Raw genomic sequence first — 17,105 nt, 5'->3', positions numbered from 1 at the left:
GGCTGCTATCAAATCTCCCCCTCACTCTTCTCTTTTGCAGACTAAGATTTTATGTAAGACATTTGATTTACCAAACCTGAACCTATCCATTGCTAACAGTGCTGGCCTGGCTCCTTTTCTTCATTCATCATTCTTGGGAAGATGACAGCAAAACTTTTCTTTCCCTTCATCTCACTTATGTAAAGGCAGAAAGAGGATCTAATAAGTCTTCTCTCCCGCTCCTGTAGTGATCAGGAAGAAAGTAGAGATACATTTTTCAAAATAACTAACTATGGGTGATCAGCATCTCTGAAAAGTGGGCCCTACATCTCTTCTATCACTCTGACTTCATGGTTGGAGCCAACAAGAAGGCCAGGCAGCTCAAACACCACCAAATTTTATAGCAAAGTGTGGAGTACAGGGATCAGAGCTCCTCCAGCTCTGCCTGGTTTGAAGCACATCTAGGATAGTGCCAATCTATTCTATCGTTCAGTGGCTTACACTGCTCAGGACCTTTTGCAATGTAAGACATGCAGTGCCTCAGGCTGACTTCTGAAACACACACACAGCATATATAAGGATGGGAGGATTTGATAGCTGAGTGAGTCATTAAGTGGGTATGGGAGGAGTTCCGCAAATTAGGGAAGTAGAGAGTCAGCACTCTAATCATTTCTGAAGGCCCCTAGTCTGAAATCTAGTTCCTTATTAGATACAAAGAACATGGATTGAAGGTTTTCATCAGTTAGAAAATGGATATGTGGGGGAGAGACTTTGGAAAGTGGAAGAATGTTTAGGCCCTCATAGTTCATCCTTTAAGATGTGCAGAGGTCCTAATGCATCACTGAATAGGGTACATGCTGCCTGGGGTCCTTAACAAAGCAGGGTCCCTAAAAGTATAGATCTCTGTGCAGCAGCACATTTGCCACATGCCTAGATCCAGCTTTGCCAAACAATTGATAATCCAGCCTTCAAACAAAGGAAACAGCGAGGCCAGAAACACACAGCTTTAGAACTATGGCAGAAAACAGGTGCCAGTAATCAAGTAACAATAATAAAACTTCTGGAGTTCAAACCGTAAGACAAATGGCATGAAAATGAAGGGGAAAAATTATCCTGATTGGACAAATCTAGACTGAAAAACAAAGATACTGAATGATGGCAAAATTCTCATAGAACAGAGCAGAGGAAGTCAGGCTATCTTCCTCCTGTTGGTTTGATGTGGTGTTCGCTGTAGGCATTGACTGATTTTCATATCTATAGGCTTATTGTATTTCCTGTGAAAATGGAAGGTAAAAGATGATTGTTTATTTTCAGTCTTGTTGCTAAAGAGACTTCTCAAGAAGACTTTTCTTCTAACAGCCTGCAGTCATTCTGAAATGAGTAGCTCATGATTAAGAGGTCAGCTGTTACCAGCAGCAGCAGATGTTGTTGGTGTTTGTGCATAAAGTGCATGCAGTCTGGAAAACAAAGTTTCCATTAAAAGAAATATCTAACTATCTTCCTTGGAGGATTATACTGCCATTTAATTTTTACCCTGGCTTGTTGCCACCTTCTTCTGGGTTTCTAAAAAGACATGCCATCAAAATTGTTTCTGCTGGCAGCAGACAAAATTGTTTAATTTGCTACGAATTCTCCAAATTTGAGGAGAGACTGGATCCTGGTTTTTTAAAAGTCCATTTTGTCAAGATTATTAGGCCCTTTTTGTGGATTGTCAGTGTATCATGCATTGAATTAATAAAGATCTAAACCAAGAGTTTTGAAGAAGTTTAGGAAGAGTAAAATGTTTCCGTTTAGAGCACACATTCCACAAAACCACAGAAGTAGCTTAAGTCTAACTGTAAATACTGTTGCTTCATGTGTCACTAGAGGCTTGATTCAATGAGAGAACTGGATATAAATCTTTCCATTGATTTCAATGGGATTTGGATGAGCCCCTGATTGAATGTATATCTAACTGCCTGCTTGATTATTTACTCTCCTTGCCTCCTAGTCATGCTCCTTCACCTCAGTCTGGCATTGAGTACGTCCCTGAGCTCCTGTCACACAATAAGATTATCCCAAGATAGCTGAAAAAAATAGCAGTTAATGTGGCGTGAGGGGAAAATGGGATATTCTCATTAAGGACTCAACATTTTGTCCTTAGATTGTCTCCATATTTCAGTGATGCTCCAAAACAGTTTAAGCGCCATATTGGACACCAAGACATTTTTCAGGCCCTTTTTCTTACATCCTGAGGATATGATTAACTCCTGTTGAATCCAGTGGAAATTACTTTAGTCAGGTGAAATTCAAAATAAAGTTTAAGAAGAAGCTTAAAGGCTGCTGTCAAGGTTCCTTCCCCACTCTGAACTCTAGGGTACAGATGTGGGGACCTGCATGAAAAACCCTCTAAGCTTATTTTTACCAGCTTAGATTAAAACTTCCCCAAGGTACAAACTATTTTACCTTTTGTCCCTGGACCTTATTGCTGCCACCACCAAGCGTCTAACAAAATATAACCGGGAAAGAGCCCACTTGGAAACGTCTTTCCCCCCAAGCCCTACACCCCCTTTCCTGGAGAAGGCTTGATAAATATCCTCACCAATTTGCATAGGTGAACACAGACCCAAACCCTTGGATCTTAGGAACAAGGAAAAAGCAATCAGGTTCTTAAAAGAAGAATTTTAATTGAAGAAAAAGTAAAAGAATCACCTCTGTAAAATCAGGATGGTAAATACCTTACAGGGTAATCAGATTCAAAACATAGAGAATCCCTCTAGGCAAAACCTTAAGTTACAAAAAGACACAAAAACAGGAATATACATTCCATTCAGCGCTACTTATTTTATCAGCCATTTAAACAAAACAGAAACTAACGCATATCTAACTAGATTGCTTATTAACCCTTTACAGGCATTCTGACCTGCATTCCTGCTCTTGTCCTGGCAAAAGAAAAAACACACAGACAGAGAGAACCCTTTGTTCCCCCCCCCCCCCCCGCCAGCTTTTAAAGAATTTTGTCTCCTCGTTGGTCATTTTGGTCAGGTGCCAGCGAGGTTATCTTTAGCTTCTTAACCCTTTACAGGTGAAAGGGTTTTTTCCTCTGGCCAGGAGGGATTTAAAGGTGGTTAGCCTTCCCTTTATATTTATGACAGCTGCATAGGTCTTGTACAGTCCTGCTGCACCAGGGTAACTTTCACCCATGCTGGGAGTGGGGAAAGAGGAATAGACTCCTAAAATCTAGTGAGGAGTATTGACCCTTGGATTCCAACTCTTGCTCTTTTATCATTCATATTTAAAACCCTAAATTCTTTTGAAGTGATTTTTTTCAAAAAATAAACCAATGTTTATATAGGACCTACACAAACCTTTGCAGCAGAACAAGCTAGCCTGTCAGGCAGCAGATGCATAAAAAGTTAATTGGCAATCACTCTTCCTAAAAATGAACTAACATTATTGAAGATGCCAGGGAACAAAGTAGTAGCCAAAATCAAACCACATTGGGGAACTACAGCCAGAGTTCTAATCTCAGCTCCTGCCACTGGCTTGCTGTGTGGGCTTGGTCTCCACCTATCTTCCTTAATTAATATCACGATGTGGATAATGTAGATAATTTTACCCACCTCACAGTGGTGTTTCAAGGAATAACTGATTAATATTATTCAGTGTGGTTGTTACCACATAGTCCTGTTGAAAATAGAGGGGGGAAAACAAATAAAAATATGACAGTTTTAATGGGAAAATAAGAGGATGTGCATATAATTTTATTATTTTGAAGCTACAAAGTATTATACACACTGGCAAGCATGGCAACAATGTAACCCTATAACAATGTAACAAAAACTATGCAGCAGTATCCCTTTAAAATTCAGCCTGAAACACAGTGCTCCTACCATTTCACCTGTCCTAATGAAACCAGATCAATATAAAGTTTTTACACACAAATATGTCCTGGGGTTTGCTAGTGTGAGTCAACTGTACAATAACACCATACACTGTGATTGGTATCTGACTTCAAGTGCCAAAAAAATGCGTTACTGACAGGATAGTCAAATGTAGCAGATTTTAGTCAAGTCACGATGAGAGGTTGAATTGTTACATAACACAGAAGCAATACCAGTGGTTGGTGGAAGAATAAGATTCATACAGGGCCTTTGAATTTGTTGTCTTGGTGCTAGAGAGCTCTTGTGACGAGGAGGCATAGATTATGCTCTGCTTATATCTGACTCAACTGGGGGCAATGAGAGGAAGTGGGTCTTTTTATTGTAAAATAGTAAAATTCTGATCCTTACCAAACAAAAATTGCAATCAAACCTCCTTTGAACCTTTAGCCATGCTATTAACAAACACCTGGGGGGGGGGGGGAATCTGGCATGGTGGCATTGTGACAACAGCACTCTTCAGGAGAGGTGTGTGGAGACCTTGGCTTGAGGGCAGTTTCTTTCGTACTCTCATTCACCAGCTTGATGCTGGAAGCTAAGCATAAATGGAATGACATACTTGATATGTAGAGAGGTTAAGCTAGCTCTTTGCACACCTTGCTGCCTAGGCTTTGACTTAAAAAGGAAGCTGTTTGCTCTGACCTCTGTGACTGTAGCCACTGGAACAGAAAGGCTGTAAGGGGACGAAGGCTCAGAATGGCATGTCAGTGAAAACCCTCTTCTCTTTGAATACCAATAAAAACCGCTAAAGTGAAATTTACACACAGCCTGCAGGAATCCTGAATAAACAGTGTTTATGCAGATGAAGTATGCATGGATTTAAAGAGACACAATATCCCCATCACATGGACAGGATATAAGGCAAACTACATACTAATTCCATGGCTACTATTCCAGCCCTTGTTACTAAAAGCTTAGGACAAGGAAGTGAAGAAGTATACAGTATCCAGTGGAAACTCAAATTTACGTAGCAAATTGTAATTGTGCATTAGAATTTGGCCTGGACATTTAAATTAACAGCCCCAGACTACAAAAAGTGTAAGTTGTCAAGATCTTCATTTTACTCCTCATCCAAACAGTATCAGGTCAGATCTTGGTCTGTTACATTGGTGTAAAGTGTAGTATCTCCACTGAAGTCAATGGAATTATTGTGGATTTTTGTCAGTGTTTATGAGAGCAATATTTGGCCTACAACTCCAGCAACACACTGTTCCCAAAACCATAGTGGGATATAATAGGGTGTATGGGCCCTTTAAGGATAGGCATCTGTTCCTGCATTATGCTAACTTGGGCAGAAACTTAAGGCCTGCTATATAAACCTTCTTCTCTATCATGATGGAGAAAGACGTTGAGAAGAGTGGTAGCTGCTGATTATGGGTCTCTCTGGGACAGACCTGATAGGGACAGCAGAACTGAGGGACTGAAGAGGAAGAAACCTTGGACAGGGAAAATCATTTATGTATGTGGGTTCAGGTTTTGTTTGGATACTTTCCACTGTGGTGGAGGAAGTCACCCTGGTCACTAAAGCAGTGTCTGCTGCAAACCCACTGCAAGTATAAGCTTTCTTCCAGGGTCTCAGGTTGGGGAGAAAGGAAGTTCCCTGCCTTCTTTAACTGATTCCATATTACAATTGGGTTGGGAAGCTGGTTGAAACCCATTTGGGAGAGCCTGTGATGAAGTAGCCAAAGACCCAGCTGATTTTGGATCCTGTTTTGTTTTTGGCTTATGTATCAGACTCCAGATGGGAAAATGAGGCAAAGACTGGATTTAATGCTGGAGTCACCCTGTGATCAGAGCATTAATTTAGTATTGACTCAGAGGCAAGAGCAACACCAATTGAATTACAAACCCAATTTCCTGTATCAGCCTTTTTCTTTACTTGATAGTTTCCCATCCAAATACTGACCAGCTCTGACCTCACTGGTCTTGTGAGATCTGAGAAGTTCAGTGCCCAAGATGATACTGATGCAATAGTAAGCAAGATAAATTTTTCATAGCTTTGAGGGGGCTCCAGTTACAGCTGAAAAACTTCTGGGTTTTTTCTCTCTAAAAAAAGAAATAAATAGGTGCAAGCACCAATGCAGCGGTGCATTTGCAGAGTTAAAGCAGAGGGTTGCTGCAGAATTACCACTGGTTTTAGTGGGAATCACACAGCTACATCCCTCCCCACTGGTTTGACAAGTTAGGAAACTTAGGACCAGATTTTAATAGTGTTTAGGTCAGGGTAAATCCAGGGTAAATCCACTGAAGATAGTGACCAGAATTTGGCCTTGGTTTTCCTGTTTTCATTGCTCCCCCATCATATGTATAAATCAGGTTATTGTAATGCAGACACACAGTTCCTTTCAACTTCCTCATACTACAGTATAAGATGTTCTCCACATTTAGAACCTGATTGCCCCCTCCTGCAGGAAATCAGCCGGTAGGATTTAAAGAGCTTGAGGTGTATCTCCTGGCATTTCTTTGGAACCCTTCTGACCAGTGGCTTTGGCATTTGAAGTGCAAACTCCAGGTGCAGGCCTGAAATCTTCATGGATTCATGGGAGGGCAGGGCCTCTTGTCTGGAAGCTCCAAGCTGCTGTCCCTGGCAGAGCAGTTCCAATGGATAGTTATTTATATTTTTGCAAGTTACATCACACAACAAAGGTGGATCAGAGATTATTTTAAGCAGGGATGGCTGAAGTTTAGAAAGTTCTGAGATTTGATTTGGATATTTACTGAACACTTAGGGTCTGCAAATCCTGCACACATGCTTTCTTGGTGCATTTTAGCACTTCTGCTTTTTGGTCCATCTGGAACCCAGAAGTGCAGTAAGACATAAATGAAAAGCAATGAAAGAAAGAAACTGTTGGACACATTTTTGGGGGAATGTCAGATTAGGCTCAAGTTTTAGACAAAGGTACAGATATTTATTTCATCAAAACCTATTCACCTATCCCTTATCCTAAAAACTCTGGATTTGATATGTATCTAAAACAATAGATAACAGAAGCCTTGCCTCTTGTTTAACAGCAGATGGCCCTGAACCAAAACTTTGTATCTCAAAACCTGAACTTTGTGACACAGGTTGATCTCCTTCTTTCTAAATATTTGTACATGAAAAAAAGTGAAAAGTTTGCAGTGAACACATACAGCTCCTTTGAGATCTAATCCAACTCTTATTAAAGTCAATGAGAAGTCTACCACTGACTGCAGCTGGAGGTGAATCAGGCACTTGTTGCATCTAATGTGGGACAACTCTGTTCCCTTTGAAGTAAATGGCAAATCTTCCATTGACTTAAAGAGAGCAGAATCAGGCCTTAGGCTTTTATCCTGAAGCACATCTTAAAAAAACATTGATATCATTATAGAAAGCACAAGTGTCAATCTGTGAACTGGTAATGACTAGCACTTTCCCCCATCTATTCTCCAAAATATTTTCCTCTGTTCTTTCAAGGTGAAAAGGCTCCTTTAGACCCCTTCTGTACTTCTTTTGAATTGAAACTATGAGAAGTAATTGTTCTGCCAAAATTGGCCATGTCACATGTAGTCTAGTTTTGTAACATTCCCCAGAGCACTCTGCTTCTCCACTGGGTTTTTGCAGACACCTTGACAATATCAGTGCTGATAGTATTCAGGGCCCAGAGCAATTTTTGGATGTTGTCACAATAATTCACCTATCATAAAGAATAATGATACCCTTGTAGTAATAAAGTATTTTCATATTTTTGTATGTATTTGAGTTCCTGCATACTGTGACAGACCTTTGGCTGAAAATTCAACCATTTCTCTAACATATGCTGCTGTCTTTATTTGATCTGGAGTTTGGGAGACTTTGCTTTGGCAGAATTTTCCATTTCATGACCCCTTTTTTAATTTTTTGTATATCTGTGACATCCCCTTACCCATTCTTACATTTTTCTGTCACAGTAAGTTTCATTGCATTAGGCCAAATTCAGCAAAGCTGGTGCAGGGAAGAGCAAAGTTCTTGATTCCCGCCCCCTCACCCCCATCTCTTCCCTTCTTTTTAGTGGTTATTTCTGTGGATGTCTGCAATATTGATGTGGCTGGTACATTCTGTTACTAACAAGGGGCCACAGAGATTGTGATTTTAAGCATCACAGGGTCCTACTCATTTTTCAAGGGAGGCAGCCAGGAGTTAGATCTCTTTGTGGGAGCCATGTTTCCTTGTTTGCCATTTAATTCAACAAAGCAGAGCTGGACAACAGTTTTTCTACTGCTGCTAGCACAATAGAGCTTCATCAGTACTAGTGCAATGGGGAGAGATTTCCCCAGTGTTGAAGCCATGACAATACAGGGGAAGCAGAAAATGTTTCTTGAGAAAAGTGCATACATGTGCATAAGGGTAACAAACTTCAGACCAACAGCCAAAAGAGAGGAAAGATCCCCTTAGAATTTTCTTTAACGCCACTCCTCCCAGCCCATGTCCACCTTCCTCTACAGTTATCTATCTACCGAAGTTATGATAAGGTGGTCCAAACCTATGGTCAAAAGAGGTGAACACTTAGAATTGATTTGTGTCTTTTGTGTAGTAGCCAGAGATGGTGTGTGGGTGTGCGTGTTAGCGGGGGGGGGGGGGGGGGGCAGGTTGGGTTGGGTTGTGTATCTTCTGGACCACTTTGGGAGATATGGATTTGGTATTAGAAAGACTCTGTCTCTGAATTAGCTAGTTATTTCTCTCATCTCTTTTGGTCCAGCCAAAGTCTACAGTGCATACATGTACACCTTCACAAAAGTTATGGATGTAGTAGATTTCTTGATCAACTGAGTGATTACTGCTCTACAGTAAGACTGTGCATTTGATTTGTTCATATGTAATTAACTGTGTAGTTCTCTCATTAAGAAATGTATTGTTTAATACTGAACTTTCCAGAAGATGAAATGCTGCATGTACTGTTACTGAAATTTACCTCCTGGCTAACTAAAAACTATAGGAAATGGAAAGTTGAAGATTAAAATAATAAAAATAAGTTCATTTCATGTGTGTGTATATAGAGAGGTTGTACACTTTTCACGTTAAGTGCTGAGCACACTTCAACACTATAAAATAAAAAATGACAAACAATGAGAATATAAACTCACTATTGCCACCACCAGGCAATTCTGCTGTTGCACAGACAACTAAAAGACAACAATACTGGGCATATGATTGTTGCCCTGCACCTTATGTAGTCACTCGCACCCATGCAAAGTAGCTGTAAAATGTTACCAGATCAGAATGGCAGTGTTTTACACCAACTTGGCATGAATTCAGCAGTCGTACAAATGACAATGATTAAGTGTGCCAGGCAAATTATATCATATGTACTATAGAAACATACCTTCCAAATGACTTAAGAAAACAAACAGTATGCCATCAATAAAGGAAAGGAGTATCTTTGGAAAGAAGGGAGAGATGTTATGGAGGGGTGATGAAGGAAGTATCAGCTCCCCCAGCAGAAGCTTTGTCACCAACAGGCTGAAGTTGCAGTGGTATGTTCCCTAAAAAGTCCTACTTATCAGGACAAGCATCAGTGAGAGTGCTTTGAAAATAGCCTAATTAACAACTGAGTAAAATAAATACTTTACTGAGATTTTTGCTTACTATTGTTAACTCCATCAAACAGATGATCTGAAACCCTGATGGGATATAATAATGTCCAAAAAGCAGAGATGAAAACTACCACATCTATTAACAAATGAGTAGTAATTAACAAAATAGCAGTATTACTCTTCATGGTAACTTTAAAGGAATATCTTAATAGAATATAAATGACCAACCCTTTGTTCTGTTTTCCATATCACACATAGATTGCATCTTTCATTTTAAATAGATCAGACTGGTAGGAGTCATAATGATAACATTCCTGCTGAATTCTATAGTAAATATTTTCTTGTACTTATTGTGGCATAGGGTGCTTGGGGTAGCCCTCAATGGAAATGCCAAGTTCAGGGCAGGCTGCAAATAAGAGAGCAGATATTCCCAAGACTGGTAGGTGTCACAGAAGTTAAACTTCCCAACCAGTCACAAACAGAAAAAAAAAAAGAGAACAAGCAGAGAGTTGTTAAATAGTAAAGCAGTCACATACATACAAAGACTCAAAGTCCATGTATCAGGTTCTTAGCAGTATTGGTGAGTTTGCTAGCTTGAAAGTCCCTCTGGATGCATCCATAGCTTGGATGAGTCATTCAGTACTTTGTTCACAGCTTCAGTCTGTAGAAAAGTCACTCCAGAGGCAAGAAGCAGGATTGAAGACAAGAAGCAGGATTGAAGACAAAATGGAGAAGTTGCAGCTGCCTTTTATATTCTTTTGCCATGTGGCTTCTACTTCCTGTGTCCCAAACACAAGCTGCACCACGCATGGCATGGAAAAACCTTAGAGTTCTGTCCACCAGCATGCCCCTACATGTCTTGCTGACTCATACGGTGTAATCCCTGGTCTTTTATTGTGTTCGTTGCACCACTGATAGCCCTTGATGGGCCATCAAACAGGCTAGGCAGTGCCGATGCCAATCTGTCTGGGAATGTCACCCAGAAACACAGCACAAGTTTGGAAATACAGATATACCATACATATCTATAACTCAAAATATACAGGTGATACAAACATATAAACAAGATGATCATATTTGGCAAATTATAACATTTTTGCAGATACCTTACATGGCACGTCAAACTCAACAATATCATAAATATCTCCCATACAGTGTCACGCTTATTTCCAATGCAACCTGGTTTCCCCACCTCCCCTTTTCATTCTGCAAGGTTTCGAGTAAATATTTGCCCATTAATCAACTGTTTGGGGGTAGCTATCAGCACAGTATTTTACTGAGCCTTTTATAAACTTCTGGGATTTATTGTGATTGTGGAAAACTATACTCTGATCTCAACTGATTTTTGGTACTTAAACATACTGGTTGTTTTCTTGACCTGAGATTGTATACACACAAAGGGAAATGCTTTTCTTAAGTTGAATTTAGCAAAGAAGTGTAAATGCATGGCCCAGTATATGGGCATGGTTTGGAAACCCAGCTAGCTGGGCACTGATTTCAAACAGAGGCAAAGGGCTTCCTCCACTTGTAAGAATATAGTATAAAAGAGCACCAGTGAAAGATGCATATGGTGCTCTAATAAGGTGGCAAATGTATATACATGCAACTGCCTCTACTGAATGGAATTAGAATTTCTCAGCCTTGCACCATAGGCTCATACTGCTAATAGATAGAGAAGCTCCTTCTTTAGGTCAAGGGGAAAGGGTCTGGGCCTTGGGACCAGCGGAATCTAAATTCTCTACTCACTGCCCCCATGAAGTTTGGAGTAGTCATGGGTGTGGCCTAATAACAATGAGGGTGTATCTTGTCATAGATTTGTCAGTAAGTATTAAGCAAAAAGCAGCCATCACCATTAGTATTCAGAACTCTAGAAAAAGTGAGCCTGTAATATTTTTCCTCTCATTGTTGCATTAGTAGATGATGGATCGGTGGGTGGGTGGGTGGTTTCCACCATTTGTCATCACAAATATTTGTGATTTGTTGACTCTTCAGCAAACGGGGAAATAGGTTTCAAGGCCCACTCAAAAAAAAATAATTTTTCAACGAAGTGAGGGGATGGAGAGAAAGAAGAAAACTGTGTCAGAAACAAAGATGGAAGTGTAAGTGTAGATGAATAGCATCTCACTCGTGCCCCCAGCAATTTCTTTCTCTTTGCTCCCAAGCAAACATTTACCTGTTGTGCTTTTCATTTTTGAACAAAGTATTAGCCCAACATTTTCAAATGGGGGTGTCTAAAATTTGCCTCCTAAACCCACATTAAGGCCCCTAATTTAAAGTGTTCTCAGACATGCTGAGGCCTGCAGCTCTTATAGACATCACTTCTCGATGAATACCTTTCCTGAGAGAATCTCAAAGCCGTTTACAAACCTGAATTAACATGAATTATAATATTCCTATGGATAACAAGAAGATCCAGAGTTACAATAATAAATACTTAAAAATAGACCAGGGTTTTGGATTGGACAACCTCTAAGCCAACCACTAACTATTGAGGATAAGGAGAAAGTTTCCCTGATGTCATTATTGTCGATTGCAAGATTTCTAGCACCTTCCTCTGAAGCAGCTGATACTGGCCGCTGTCAGAGACAGGCTGCTGGACTACGTTGATCCATTTTGATCCTGTCTGGTAACCCTATGTTCTAATGCAGTGGCTCTCGACCATCCCAGACTACTCTACCCCTTTCAGGAGTCTGATTTGTCTTGCCTACCCCAAGGTTCACCTCACTTAAAAACTCGTGCTTTGGCTTCAGCCACATGTGGCGGGGCCTTGGGCTTGGACTTTCTGCCCTGGGCCCCAGCTAGTCTAACACTGGCCCTGACAAACCCTTTCAAGTGAACTCGCTCACAGTTTGAGAACTACTCATATCGTCTATAGAGCAGAATAAATAAGTCATGGTCTGTATGAAATTTAAGGTTGTACTGACTTGGCTAGTGCTTTTCATGTAGCCTGGTGTAAAACCAGGCAAATATCAAGATGAGTTGATGTACCCCCTGGAAGACCTCTGTATACCCCTAGGTGTACACATACTCCTGGTTGAGAACCACTCTTCTAATATATCTAATAGTTTTCAATTTTCATCAGTTCCTTTCTCCTTTTGTGGGTCCATAGGATGAGATCTTGAAGCATCACTAGCATTTGGCTTTGGATTTGGATTTCACTATCTCTTCCTTTTGAATATTTGGGAAACCCTCTCCAATACCTAGGAACTGCTTGAGTGATGCATTTTGTATATGGTTATAATTCAGGAAAGATGGGGTTAATTCTACAAATGTGACAATACCACCACAATATCAGAGACCAGGTGAGTGAGTGACATCTTTTATTGGACCAACTTCTATTGGTGAGAGAGGAATGTTTTCAAGCTTACCCAGAGCTCTGCTTCAGAAGTTGGTCCAATAAAAGATATTACCTTATTGAATATCCTGAGACCAAGAGACCTACAACAACACTGCATAATCCCACCATTGTCGGCAGAGATTCCCTTGGGCTGGCTTCACGTGAGACTTCCGTACCCTCTGTCAGGGCAAACAGAGTTATCATTCTCTTGTAGAGTCCAACTATTATACTCCTTCCCATTTTTATGGAAAATTAGATCTTTACCTTCAGTGTCAGCCACTGAATTCTTAAATTAGTGCCTCTTGCATTTCTATCTCTGTCTAAGTTTTCGTGTCTGGGTCATGTATCTCATGTCATTTTGCCACTGCTTTTATGAAACAATTTAAATCCCTGGTATTTTTTTAATATTGCATTTTTTTTAACTTGCCCCTGCTGTTGGTCTGGTTTTCTAATGGTGTCAAATGTTTTGCACTAGTTCCCACATCAGATTCTAGAGAGGATACTGTTGATTGCAAAATTTCCGTGCGGGTCTTATTCTCACCTTACTGCACCTTTGTAGATCAAGAGTAACTCCACTGAATCCAGTGGAGTCACACAAGTGTAAGAGGCATTGTACATGTGTTCAGTCAGCGTGATGGATTTAAAAAGTGCTCATATCAGGCTATATTGTGTTTTGCTGAGATTTTCAGGAATTCCTGCACAAAAAATGTTTGTAACTTTCTTTGTTTTGCCCTCTCCCTCAGTACTTTAGGGTTTTCTGAGTTGAGTCTGTTTCACCAGAGGACATGGCAACAGTAGCTTTAAGACACAAAGGGCAGGTGTCAGTAGTGGCCCCAAAGAGCTGATGTGGAGTATTGATGCTGTCTATGATACTTGTGAAAGATCATGAGAGGCAATGATGTCATGGTAGATGAAGGGGCATTGTCAATTCTGGGGAAAATGTAAACTATTGAAATTGTTTTGTTCCTTGTGTCTGAAGACAAACAGTAAAACCAACAGCACGACAATACAAAACGATGAATTAATATATAAATAACAAAGAACTTCTGCGTTATAACACCCAATTTGTTTTCACTTACTTTGGTTTTACACTGGCATAACTTCAATGAGGAAGTGACTCCTGATTCTCACTTGTGTAAGTGAGAAAGCAGTGAGGCTATAGTACTGGTGGCAACCATATTTCAGGCCCATTGCATACACACACTTTTTCTACTGCACTCTGCTATTAATTGTTATGTCTTAGTATATTCCAAAACCAAAAAGAGAACTTCATTCAAAAAATCAGAAGTTTTTCTAAGTGATAGCAAAGGGTTAAACCTTAAAATTAGGTCTATTGATCTTCACAGAACACTACGAAGGTTATCTCGTTTCTCTGGCTTTTTGATGTAATTTGAAGGCTGGGATGTGTATGCCGGGCTGATATTTGTGGCTGGGCTGGAGTTTATTTATTCTTAATTTTGGGAAGGCTGCTTGGTTTACTTAACTTTGTACTTCTACAATTGTATATTTAATGTATGACAAGTTGTGTAGGTTCCTAGATAGATATTTGTTTATGTAAATATGTAAGAGCCATATCCTCAGCTAGTGTTAACCAGCTTGCTCCATTGAAGTTAGTGGAGCTACATACATTTATACAAGCAGAAGATCTGACCCTAAATAAATAAAGATGAAAAAACAATGTACTTACCTATTATATCATTCACAAAATCCAAACACTTAGGAGCAAGGAAATGAATAGTTAAGGACACTATAAATTGCATACTGCCATAATAAACTCATTATTCTTATCAAGTACAGAGAAATGCATAATTCATCCCAATACTACAGCTGTTCACTCTGACCCATAGCTTGTTGTTTCTTAATGTATCATTTTGGTTATCTTGATTTTTGAATATAACTAGTCTCTTTTAATGGATGCTTTTAGGTGGGAATTATATCATGTAATATCTTTATCTACTGACAGAACTTTTTTGGTAATTTACTTATTGTTGCTGTTTCCTGAGAATAATGTATCTGTAATTTTAATATGAAAAGTATAGAACACTGTGATTTATGTTAAAATTATATCTGTGGACTTACGTTTGAGGCTGATCAATATGTGCCACTGAAGTGTCTTTATATAATTAACTTCTCTTTTCAGAAGGCTTTTGTGTTAAGTTCACACAGGTTTTTTTTAGATTACTGACAAAAGACTAGTATATATTTGGGATCAGTGTTAATACTGATGTGTTGTAATTAAACATGCATTTCTAAATACTTGGTAATAAAAACATGTCTAAATGGAGAGTGTAAGATGATGCTGGCAGTAAGGCAAAAAGTGGCCATAATGCCCAAGAGAATTGGGCCCATAGTAGTTAAAATTGTTGTTAAAAATTGAATTAAAGTGGGTATAGCATCAAATTAAAGTAACGAGCAGCACTGGCCAAGGTAATAATGGCTAGAAAGCAACATTCATATTGCCCACAGAATTCTCTAACCTGCACCAATCCTAGAGGTTAGTCTTAACCATGTGCCTTCTCCTTACTTTTCCAAAAATCTAGTTCAGAGTCTTGTAAAAGAGACTTTACATAGTTCAAATCCAGGCCATGAAGATGAATAACTATAATGTTTCTTAGTAGAGTGCTTTCTATAAACTAAAATAACCTATAGAAAAGTGCAAACTGTTGTGGTTATATTCAGAAGCCCATAGTGATAGAGAATCAGTCACATATAGGCAGATTTTACTACTTTGTTTAGAATTCTCTCCACCTATTAATCCTTGTCACTCTTTTTAAAGAGTTATATTCTTTAAATGGTGCTCTGGAATTGGAAATACGAGGAAGATAGCTCACAGCAAGCAAGCAGAGAAACCAGTTTTCTCGACAGTCAGGAACTGTTTCTCACCCTGGACCTGGAGCCAGTACCCCTCCAAACCCTCCCGGACCCGCCAGGTGGAGAAGGGACCTCTGGTGAGAGTACCTTTTAAAATGCTATACATGGTTTAAAAGTAAGCATTTTTAATGATTAATTTGCCCTGGCATTCGCGGCTCTCCTGGATGTACTCCCAAGCCTTTGCAAAAGGTTTCTGGGGAGGGCAGCCTTATTCCATCCACCATGGTAGGACACTTTACCACTCCAGGCCAGTAGCACGTACTTGGGAATCATTGTAGAACAAAGCATTGCAGTGTATGTTTGCTGGCATTCAAACAACATCCGTTCTTTATCTCTCTGTGTTATCCTCAGGAGAGTGATATCATTCATGGTCACCTGGGTGAAATAGGGTGCTTTTCTTAAGGGGACATTCAGAGGTGCCCATTCCTGCTGGGCTGTTTGCCTGTAGCTGAACAGAAATGTTCCCCGCTGTTAACCACGGGGGGGGGAGGGGGGAAGGGGCTAGCCACACGCTGGGGGGAGGCAAAATGCGACCTTGGAACGAAAGCACATGTTCTATGTATGGAATGTTAACAGCAAGGTTTACCGTGAAAGAGTGTACCCATTGTTCTATAAAATGTGTCTTTTTAAATACCACTGTCCCTTTTTTTTCTCCACCAGCTGCATGTGTTTCAAGGATCACAGGATCTTCTCGTTCCCAGAGGCTCGCAAAGATTAGAAGGCGAAAAAAACGCACTCGCGATGAAATGTTCTCTGAGCTCATGCTGTCCTCCCACACTGACAGAGGACAGACGAATGCATGGACGCAGACAATGCCAGAGTGCAGGAAAGCACAAAATGACCGGGAGGAGAGGTGGCAGGCTGAAGAGAGGGCTGAAGCTGAAAGGTGGCGGCAGCGTGATGAGAGGAGGCAGGATTCAATGCTGAGGCTGCTGGAGGATCAAACTAATATGCTCCAGCATATGGTTGAGCTGCAGGAAAGGCAGCTGGAGCACAGACCGCCGCTACAGCCCCTGTGTAACCAACCGCCCTCCTCCCCAAGTTCCATAGCCTCCTCACCCAGACGCCCAAGAACGCGGTGGGGGGGCCTCTAGCCACCCAGCCACTCCACCCCAGAGGATTGCCCAAGCAACAGAAGGCTGGCATTCAATAAGTTTTAAAGTTTTAAACTTTTAAAGTGCTGTGTGGCCTTGTCCTTCCCTCCTCCACCACCCCTCCTGGGCTACCTTGGTAGTTATCCCCCTATTTGTGTGATGAATTAATAAAGAATGCATGAATGTGAAGCAACAATGACTTTATTGCCTCTGCAAGCGGTGATTGAAGGGAGGAGGGGAGGGTGGTTAGCTTACAGGGAAGTAGAGTAAACCAAGGGGCAGGGAGTTTCATCAAGGAGAAACAAACGGAACTTTCACACCGTAGCCTGTCCAGTCATGAAACTGGTTTTCAAAGCTTCTCTGATGCGTACC

The 17,105-nt window shown here is 40.4% G+C and overlaps 1 long non-coding RNA gene across 4 annotated transcripts in view; it reads left to right on the top strand.

Annotated features, from left to right (window-relative positions):
- The window catches only part of LOC141988239 (uncharacterized), a 289,482-nt gene extending 272,597 nt beyond the window's left edge, over positions 1–16,885 (top strand). For 2 of the 4 annotated variants that reach the window (XR_012639709.1, XR_012639710.1), the window contains exons 3-4: positions 15,545–15,716; positions 16,300–16,882. This is a non-coding gene — a long non-coding RNA (uncharacterized LOC141988239). Of the gene's footprint in view, positions 1–15,544; positions 15,717–16,299 lie in introns of all 4 variants that reach the window. The other 2 variants (XR_012639707.1, XR_012639708.1) reach the window with 2 other exon arrangements.
- Positions 16,886–17,105: the final 220 nt, after the last annotated feature.

The sequence above is a fragment of the Natator depressus genome, chromosome 5 (assembly GCF_965152275.1).
Source record: "Natator depressus isolate rNatDep1 chromosome 5, rNatDep2.hap1, whole genome shotgun sequence".
NCBI classification, from domain to species: domain Eukaryota; kingdom Metazoa; phylum Chordata; order Testudines; family Cheloniidae; genus Natator; species Natator depressus.
Note: the sequence above shows the minus strand (reverse complement) of the source record. Positions and strands in the feature narration are given on the sequence as shown.